Source organism: Phoenix dactylifera, unplaced genomic scaffold (assembly GCF_009389715.1).
Source record: "Phoenix dactylifera cultivar Barhee BC4 unplaced genomic scaffold, palm_55x_up_171113_PBpolish2nd_filt_p 000984F, whole genome shotgun sequence".
In the NCBI taxonomy this organism is placed as follows: domain Eukaryota; kingdom Viridiplantae; phylum Streptophyta; class Magnoliopsida; order Arecales; family Arecaceae; genus Phoenix; species Phoenix dactylifera.
This window is the reverse complement of record NW_024068340.1, coordinates 104,411-112,821: the sequence shown is the minus strand read 5'-3', so window position 1 is coordinate 112,821 and position 8,411 is coordinate 104,411.

Genomic DNA, 8,411 nt, shown 5'->3' with positions numbered 1-8,411 from the left:
CATCAGTGAAGTTCAGAATTTTGACAGTAGTGCAGATCTCCAGAAACTCATCTAAATGTTTGTATGGGTCTTCATTGTTGAGTCCATAAAAAGAGGGAAGCATTTGAGATGACCACCAGATACACCATCCATCAATATACTACCATCAAAGTTTACTTTGAGATGACCAAGGGATGTGGGCACCTAAGAAACATAGGCGAACCTAGGCGCTACAACAGCGGAGAGAGTGCCTCAGATGTCCCTGGCCATCTCAGTAGAGAACAATATGGTAACTGTAGTAACCTCCCTAGTCTGCAATACAGCTCTGTCCACCACCATCCTCGGCGGCGGCCTCCTACCTTCAAATATCCCGACATTCCTGTTCAACCAAATATGATAGGCCAGGTATACTCTAAGGGTCCCCCTCCCACAATCTGGGACTCCGCATGAAAACTCTCAACAGGTGGATTAAATCCTGTGTTGACTCCATCGCTTGGGGTAAGGGTGCAGGTGAGCTCCTCCATATCCTCCTCGCCCTACGGCACTACAAAAGGGCTTGATCGATGGTCTCCTCAATCTTCATGCACACCTGACAAAACTGGGTAATCCGTACTCCTCGCCGAGCTAGCAAACTTCTGGTCGGTAGGCACCCCCATGTCACCTTCCAGATAAAGAGCGCCACTCGTGGGTAAACCTGCATCCTCCAGATCCATCCTCCCTCAATCTGCCGGGCTGGGTCCCTACTGCACAAAGCATGCAAATCTCTGGCTCGTACCCGCATCCGGCCTAATGGCATCCATACTAACCTGTCAGACTCCTTCCGGGCTAGTACCGAAAGTGGCAGAACCAACTCTGCCAACTGCTCCCCAGGAACCTCCTGAATTAGCCTAGTCCTCCAATGACCCTCAACGGGGTCCAGTAAGTCACAAACTTTGTATCCACTCAACCTCGCCGAATCCACCATAGTCGGCAAGCGACTGATCGGCAGCTCAATCACCCAACTATCCTCCAAAACATCAATAATCGCCCGTCTCCAATGGCCCATCTAATCTCCGGAAGCACCAGCATGGCTCTGGCACACATCTTCCTCCATATCGGTGAATGGTGACGGCCAGCCCGTGTCCCAAGCAGCAAAGGACCATATTTGGCCCTCATCAGCGAGGACCACATACTGTCGGGCTTTAGCATAAATCTGGCTACGTGACGTGCCGCTAAAGCCTCCCGCCTTACCACCAAAGACTGCAACCCCAAACCTCCCAATCTAGTCGGCTGACACATAACCTCCCATGCCAATAAGTGGATACCGCCTCTACCACTACTCCTCCTCCAGATGAAGCTCCTAAAGAGCTGCTCAAGAGTCCTCAGAAACACCACTGGAATGAAAGAGTTGGAGAGAAAGTAAATGGGGATCAAAAGTAATCCTCCCCATCATCGATAATGTGTGCATCTGCCATTCCTCCAATCTATGCCTGATACTAAGCTCCAAAGAGGAACAGTCCCTGCTGCGTAGCCGCTGACTTGAGAGTGGAATCCCCAAATATCTCAATGTGCCCTCTTTCTCACCCACCCCCAAAATTCCCAAAATAGAATTCTTCACTGCCAATATAGTCTTCGAGCTGAAACATATAGCTGATTTAGACAAATTAACACACTGACTCGACAAAGCACAATAGTCCCGAAGAATCCTACTAATGACTCCTGCGGCTTGCCGAGATGACCAAGCTAGCAATAAACAATCATCTGCGAAGAGCATGTGAGAAATCGGAGTAGCCTCCTCCACTGACCTGTAAACCTCTAACTCATGTAGGGACACAGCCTGTCTGAGAGCTCTCGAGAGTCCATCCGCGTAGATAATGAAGAGCAGGGGGGAGAGGGTACATCCCTGGTGCAACCCTCTGGAAGACTCAATATAAGGGGATGGCATACCATTTACCAAAATGACAAAAGAAGGATCCCGAACACGGCCCATGATCCAACTGATCCATCTTTCGGAAAAACCAAATCCCTGCAAAGACTGCTGTACAAAGTTCCATCTCATCCTGTCGTAAGCCCTCTCCATATCAAGCTTGATCCCCATCAAGCTCCTCCTCCTCGGGGCCCTGCAAAGGTCAAACATAAACTCCTGGACAATGTGCATGTTGTCTGTAATACTCCGTCCCCCCACAAATGCCTCCTACTCCGGACTAATCAACTTCGGAAGAATATCCCTCAACCTAACAGTAAGTATCTTCGTAGTAGCCTTGTACAGGATCGTACACAGGCTAATCGGACGGAAGTGGCCCGACTCAGTAGCATCCTACTGCTTCGTTATCAGTGTGATGAACATCTTCTGCCAATCAGTAGACAATGTAGTTGTGCTGAAAAGCTGCTGTATGGCTGCTATCGCATCCTGGCCCACAATCGTCCAATACCTCTGAAAGAACAACGAAGGAAAACCGTCCGGCTCTGGAGCCTTGTCCCCCTTAAGGGACCAAACTGTCTTCCTAATCTCCCTCTCCGATACCGGCCTGGTCAGTCCTGCAATCTCCTCCTCCGTCACCCCTACAGTAGGCAACGGAATATCCACTAGGCTCACACTCCCTGCCTCCTCAGTCCACCTAGCTTTGAAGAAGCTCTCCAAAATCCTCAGGATCATATCCGGATCCTCCGATAACTGTCCATCCTCACCTCTGATGACTCTAATCATGTTCTAATGTCCCCTGATCAATATCGTCTGATGGAAGAATCTGGTATTCCGGTCCCCTCCAAAATCCACTGTACCCTCGACTTTTGCCTCCATAGCATCTCCTGCTGTCTAAGAAGAGAGTCATGCAGTGCCAAGTGTGATCTGAGCTCCCCCATCTCCTCCTCCGATAAACCTCCACTCTGGACCTCCTGAGACTATAATCTGGTAATGGCCTCCTTTGAATCCTCAATCCTCCTGAAGATGTTCCCCACCTCCTCGCAGTTCCACCTCCTCAATCATCTTCTCGTCAGATCCAGCCTCTGTGATATTCGGTACATAGCATCTTCTCTGACTGGTACATTCCACGTCTTCCTAACCATCTCCCAGGACCGCGGATAACAAAGCCAAAACTGAACAGATAAGAATAAGTACCTCAGTACTCACCAGTAATGGACAGTGGTCCGATGCTATCCTCGGCAAATGTCTGACATGATGTTCTGAAAAGCACTGAACCCATCCACCAGTGGCACAAGCTCTGTCTAATCTCTCCCATGCATGGGCCCGTCCCTGCTGATTATTGCACCAAGTGAACTGTGGGTCCGAGAAGCCCAGATCAATCAATCCATTCGAGTCAAGAAATTTCTGAAACTCCTTAATTTTTCTTTTGCAAGTGAAGGGTTCCCACAATCTTCTCTTGAGGACCGACAATACAGTTAAAATCACCTGCCATTAACATCGGATGATCCTGACTAATCAGTTGAGAAGCCTTCTCCCACAAAATCCTTCTCTCTCTAAAGTATGTACTAGCATACACAGCTGCAAGGACCCATGGGATGCCGCTACTTTCCGAAATTACCATAATCACCTCTTGAGTACAAACATTGAAGATATCAACTCTGTATTTGTTATGAGCCCAGGTAACTATAATATCTCCCGATAAGCCTCGAGATTCTACCGCATAAAATCTCCAAGACCTTGGCATCGCCCTCCTCGCCTTCTATAGGCTACTTTCTAATAACCGAGTCTCTAATAAAACACAAATATCCAGGTTGTGCTGATGTGCCAACCTGCGGAAAGCCAGTGCAAAGAAAGGCTTCCCCGCTGTTGGGAACCCGCCCATGCCGCAGAAAATTCAAAAAAATTCAGATGGCAGCAGAATCGGCATAAGCGGGATCGACGTTCATCGCATGAACATGTTTCAAGAAACCGTTCGTAGATAGATAAGAATTAAAACTTTTTAAAACATTAGAAGATCAGATCTTCACCTTGTGCGGGTAGATGATCACCGCAAATTGATGATCGTGGTTTTGGATGAAGGTTGGCTTGAAGCCGTTCAAGTGCCCGGCCTCTACGGGTATCCACACGAAGCAGAAAACCGATCCAAGCTTTCTATCTCCTCGGGGTGCTAGCTCCCTTGTAGAGATAACTTTGATGGCTGATGTCCTCCCTTTGAATCAACCTTTGATTGTGCTTGGGAGGATGAAGAAGAAGGATGAAGAGAGGAAGAAGAACAAAGCCCCTGCAGCCTTCTTTCTTTTCCCTGCGTTGGAAGAAGGAAGGGAAGAGGATGAGGCCGCCAACACCTTGGACTCTTTCTCCCTTGCTTGCGGCTGAATACCAAGAGGAGGAAGGGGCCACGGCACAAGGAGGAGGAAAGGAGGAATTAGCCCTAGGGTTTGGCCTTTTGGTCCTTATAAAGTCATATGAAGCTCCTACCTTTTAGGAGCTTCATTATATTCCCTTTTAAGAACCAAGAGGAGGGGCGCACGCCCCTCTTCTTTTCTCTTGGATTTCGGCCAAGCCCTCTTCCTAACCCCTCATCACGCACGCCCCCACTTGATCTAATCAAGTGGGGCGTGGGTCCTAATTCTTAGGTGATTCAATCCTCTTCCAAAGAGGATTGGGTGCACTTGTTTCCCTTCAAATCCTACTCCAATTAGGATTCGTTTGAATCATGACTTAATTGAACCATTCAATCCCAATCAAATTAGGAGTCATCATTATTCATTAGAGTAATAATTAATTAGGACTTAAAAAGTCCTAATCCAATTAGGACTTATTTAATTTTAGTCCTAATCCAATTAGGACTCTAATTTGAATCCAAAGTCCTAATCTGATTAGGACTCTAGGAATCCTACTCCAAGTAGGAATCCAAATTGAATTCAAAACTCCTAATCTAATTAGGATTGCTAGAATCCTACTCTAAGTAGGAATCCCAGTCCTACTCCAAATAGGATTCCCAGTCCTAATCCAATTAGGACTCTAGGAATCCTACTCCGAAGTAGGATTTGTGTTTTAAGTCCAATTAATCAATTCCCATTTCCTTCTTCAACTTCTTATCAATTGAATTGATTATTCGTGATTCATAATCACTTTTCAACCATCGGATCGGTCAATACTTCTAGTGTGTGTGATCCCCATAGGTTCTACTATGACTGGTAGTGAGATATATTGTGATCTCTATCACAATATCATTGAAAACTCCTTTCAATGGATTGGAACGATTCCAACTCTACTCATTAGGGTTTATCGATCATCGAGATAATCCCTGTAGTCCCACCATCCACTAGTGACACCTAGCAGCATGTAGTGGCTACCCAGCAGAATGGAATGGTGAACCTCTAGGGTGCAGTTATCATGTGATACAGTCCTACTATCGTGGATCCCTACAGGACGGAGGTCATGGACAACTCGTCAAACTCCTTCGTCTGTCATATGTCAAGATTTATTCGACTTAAGTTCGAGAGTGGAGAACTCTTTCTCCACTGTGCAATCTGCCCCGACCGAGGTCTTACGAACTCAGTCTTATAAATCACATAGGATCTCTTCTTTTCTATCAAGGTCGATAGATTCCTTGTAGATGCATACCCTACTCCTACAGTGAACTTACTGCAGGCAATCTACACTGCATGGACCCATATGGCTAGAGACCATGTATTTGTGCAGTCAAACTACAATAACCTCACTGTGAGTAGCCGAAGCATCGCAGGTGAAAGGACTAGTCACACTACTGCAACATCAAGCAAATCACTGACGAGTGGATAGACATGCAAGTGACTTCTTGTATTGGTCACGCTCAGTACCCTTGTTCTCTAACAAGCACCTGCACTATTACTTCAGTGTCGCCACACTGTGGACTCGAGTCTCGTTCATCCATAGGGAAAGTAATGTGTGCACTGATCTCATCGGATCGACCACCGTCCTTGTGATGATCCATCGATCAGGAGCGTTTAGAAATTAATCACTAATGATACATGGCTCAAATTCTCAACTCTTGAGAATATGCATCATCATCTTGTTAATTTCTTGGATGATCATAGACACAATCAATATGAATGAAAAAGATGCCTTTCATTTATTTAATAATAATAAAGTCAAGTACAAATTATGTCCTAGAATTAATAATGTGTCTGCCAAAATTGGCTTCTAGGGCATACATCTAACAATCTCCCACTTGCACTAAAGCCAATCAGTCATATATCTTAGTCCCATCTTCTCAAGGTGGGCTTCAGTCTTTTGCTGACTTAACTGCTTAGTGAATGGGTCTGTCATGTTGTCCGTGGAGTCTACTCTCTGCACTTCGACATACTTCTTCTCAACATAGTCGCGTATGAGGTGGAAGCGCCGCTCTATGTGCTTGAACTTCTGATGAGACCTTGGCTCCTTAGCTAGAGCTATGGCATCATTATTATCACAGTAGAGTGTTATGGCATCTGATGTCATCACGTCTAATTCTGCAATGAATTTCTTGAACCAGAAGCCTTCCTTAGCAGCTTCAGATGCGGCGATGTATTCAGCTTCCATAGTAGAGTCAGCAATGATCGGTTGTTTAGAACTCTTCTAATTCACCGTACCTCCATTGCACAAGAACACATATCCAGATGTTGACTTTCTATCATCGACGTCAGTCATGAAGTCTGAATCTGTGTACCCTTCTACCTTTAACTCTGATGATCCTCCAAAGACCAAGAATATATCTTTAGTTCTTCTCAAGTACTTAAGAATATTCTTCACAGCTGTCCAGTGTTCTTCACCTGGATTCGACTGATATCTACTTGTGACACTCACAGCTAGGGCTATATCAGGTCGTGTACATAGCATGGCATACATGAGGCTCCCTATTGCCGATGCATAAGGGATCTTGCTCATGCATTGAATCTCTTCAGATGTGTTGGGCCACATCTTCTTGGAGAGATGAATTCCATGTCTTAGGGGTAAGAGACCCCTTTTAGAGTTTTCCATGCTGAACCTTTTCAGCACTTCCTCTATGTACATTTTCTGTGATAGGCCAAGCATCCTTTTAGATCTATCTCTATAGACTTTTATTCCCAAAATATAGGATGCTTCCCCAAGGTCTTTCATGGAGAACTCTTTTGACAACCAAACCTTGACCGAGGTTAGCATGGGAATATCATTCCCTATCAGGAGGATGTCGTCCACGTACAGTACGAGAAATACGACAGCGCTCCCACTAACCTTTTTGTAAACACACGGTTCTTCTTTATTTTTGATGAAATCAAACATTTTGATTGCGTCATCGAAACGAGTGTTCCAACTTTGAGATACTTGCTTTAGTCCATAAATGGATCTTTGCAGCTTGCAGACCTTATGATCTCCATCACTGGAAGTGAAACCCAGAGGTTGTTCCATATAGATATCTTCTTCAAGATATCCATTTAGGAAAGCAGTTTTCACATCCATCTGCCAGATTTCATAATCATGAAATGCTGCAATGGCAAGTAATGTTCGGATGGATTTCAGCATGGCTACAGGTGAAAAGGTCTCCTGATAGTCAATGCTTTCGCGTTGACTATACCCTTTCGCCACCAGCCTTGCCTTAAAGATCTCTACCTTTCCATCCGAACCTATTTTTTTTTTGTAGATCCATTTGTATCCAATAGATACAATACCTTCTGGTGGATCTACTAAGGTCCAGACTTGGTTGGAATGCATGGAGTCTAACTCTGATTTCATGGCTTCCAACCATTTCTCGGAATCGATATCAGATATCGCCTCGTTGTAGGTTTTGGGATCCTGTATGTGATCCCTATCTCCCACTAGGAACATTCCTCGGTATCCTCTTCTAGTACACCTAAGTATCTATCAGGAGGATGGGAGACCCTACTAGATCTGCGAGGTGGTTGAGGGACATCGTGTACTGGCTCTGTATTAATGGGTTCGATAGGATCCATGACTCGTTGCTTTTCAGAGACTTTCTCTTCAAGCTCAATTTTCTCCCACTGCCTCTATCAAGGATAAACTAGTTTTTCAAGAAGATGGCATGACGGCTCACAAACACATTGTGATCCTCTGAGACGTAAAAATTGTATCCTAATGACTCTTTAGGATATCCTATAAAATGAGCACTTATGGTCCTAGCCTCTAGTTTGTCCGCCTGTAGTCTTTTGACGTGGGCTGGACATCCCCAAATCTTGAGATGACCAAGACTTGGTTTCTTACCATGCCATATCTCATACGGTGTGGTAGGAACGGATTTAGAGAAAACTCTATTAAGTAGATATACTGCGGTAAGTAAGGCATCTCCCCAAAGAAACATCGGTAAATCAGTGAAGCTCATCATGGACCGGACCATATCCAATAGAGTCCGATTTCTCCTCTCTGACACCCCGTTGAGTTGAGGTGTACCCGGAGGAGTCCATTGTGAGACTATGCCATTGTCTTTGAGATAGTCCCGAAATTCTCAACTAAGGTATTCTCCTCCTCGATCTGATCGAAGAGCCTTAAGAGGTTTTCCAGTTTATTTTTC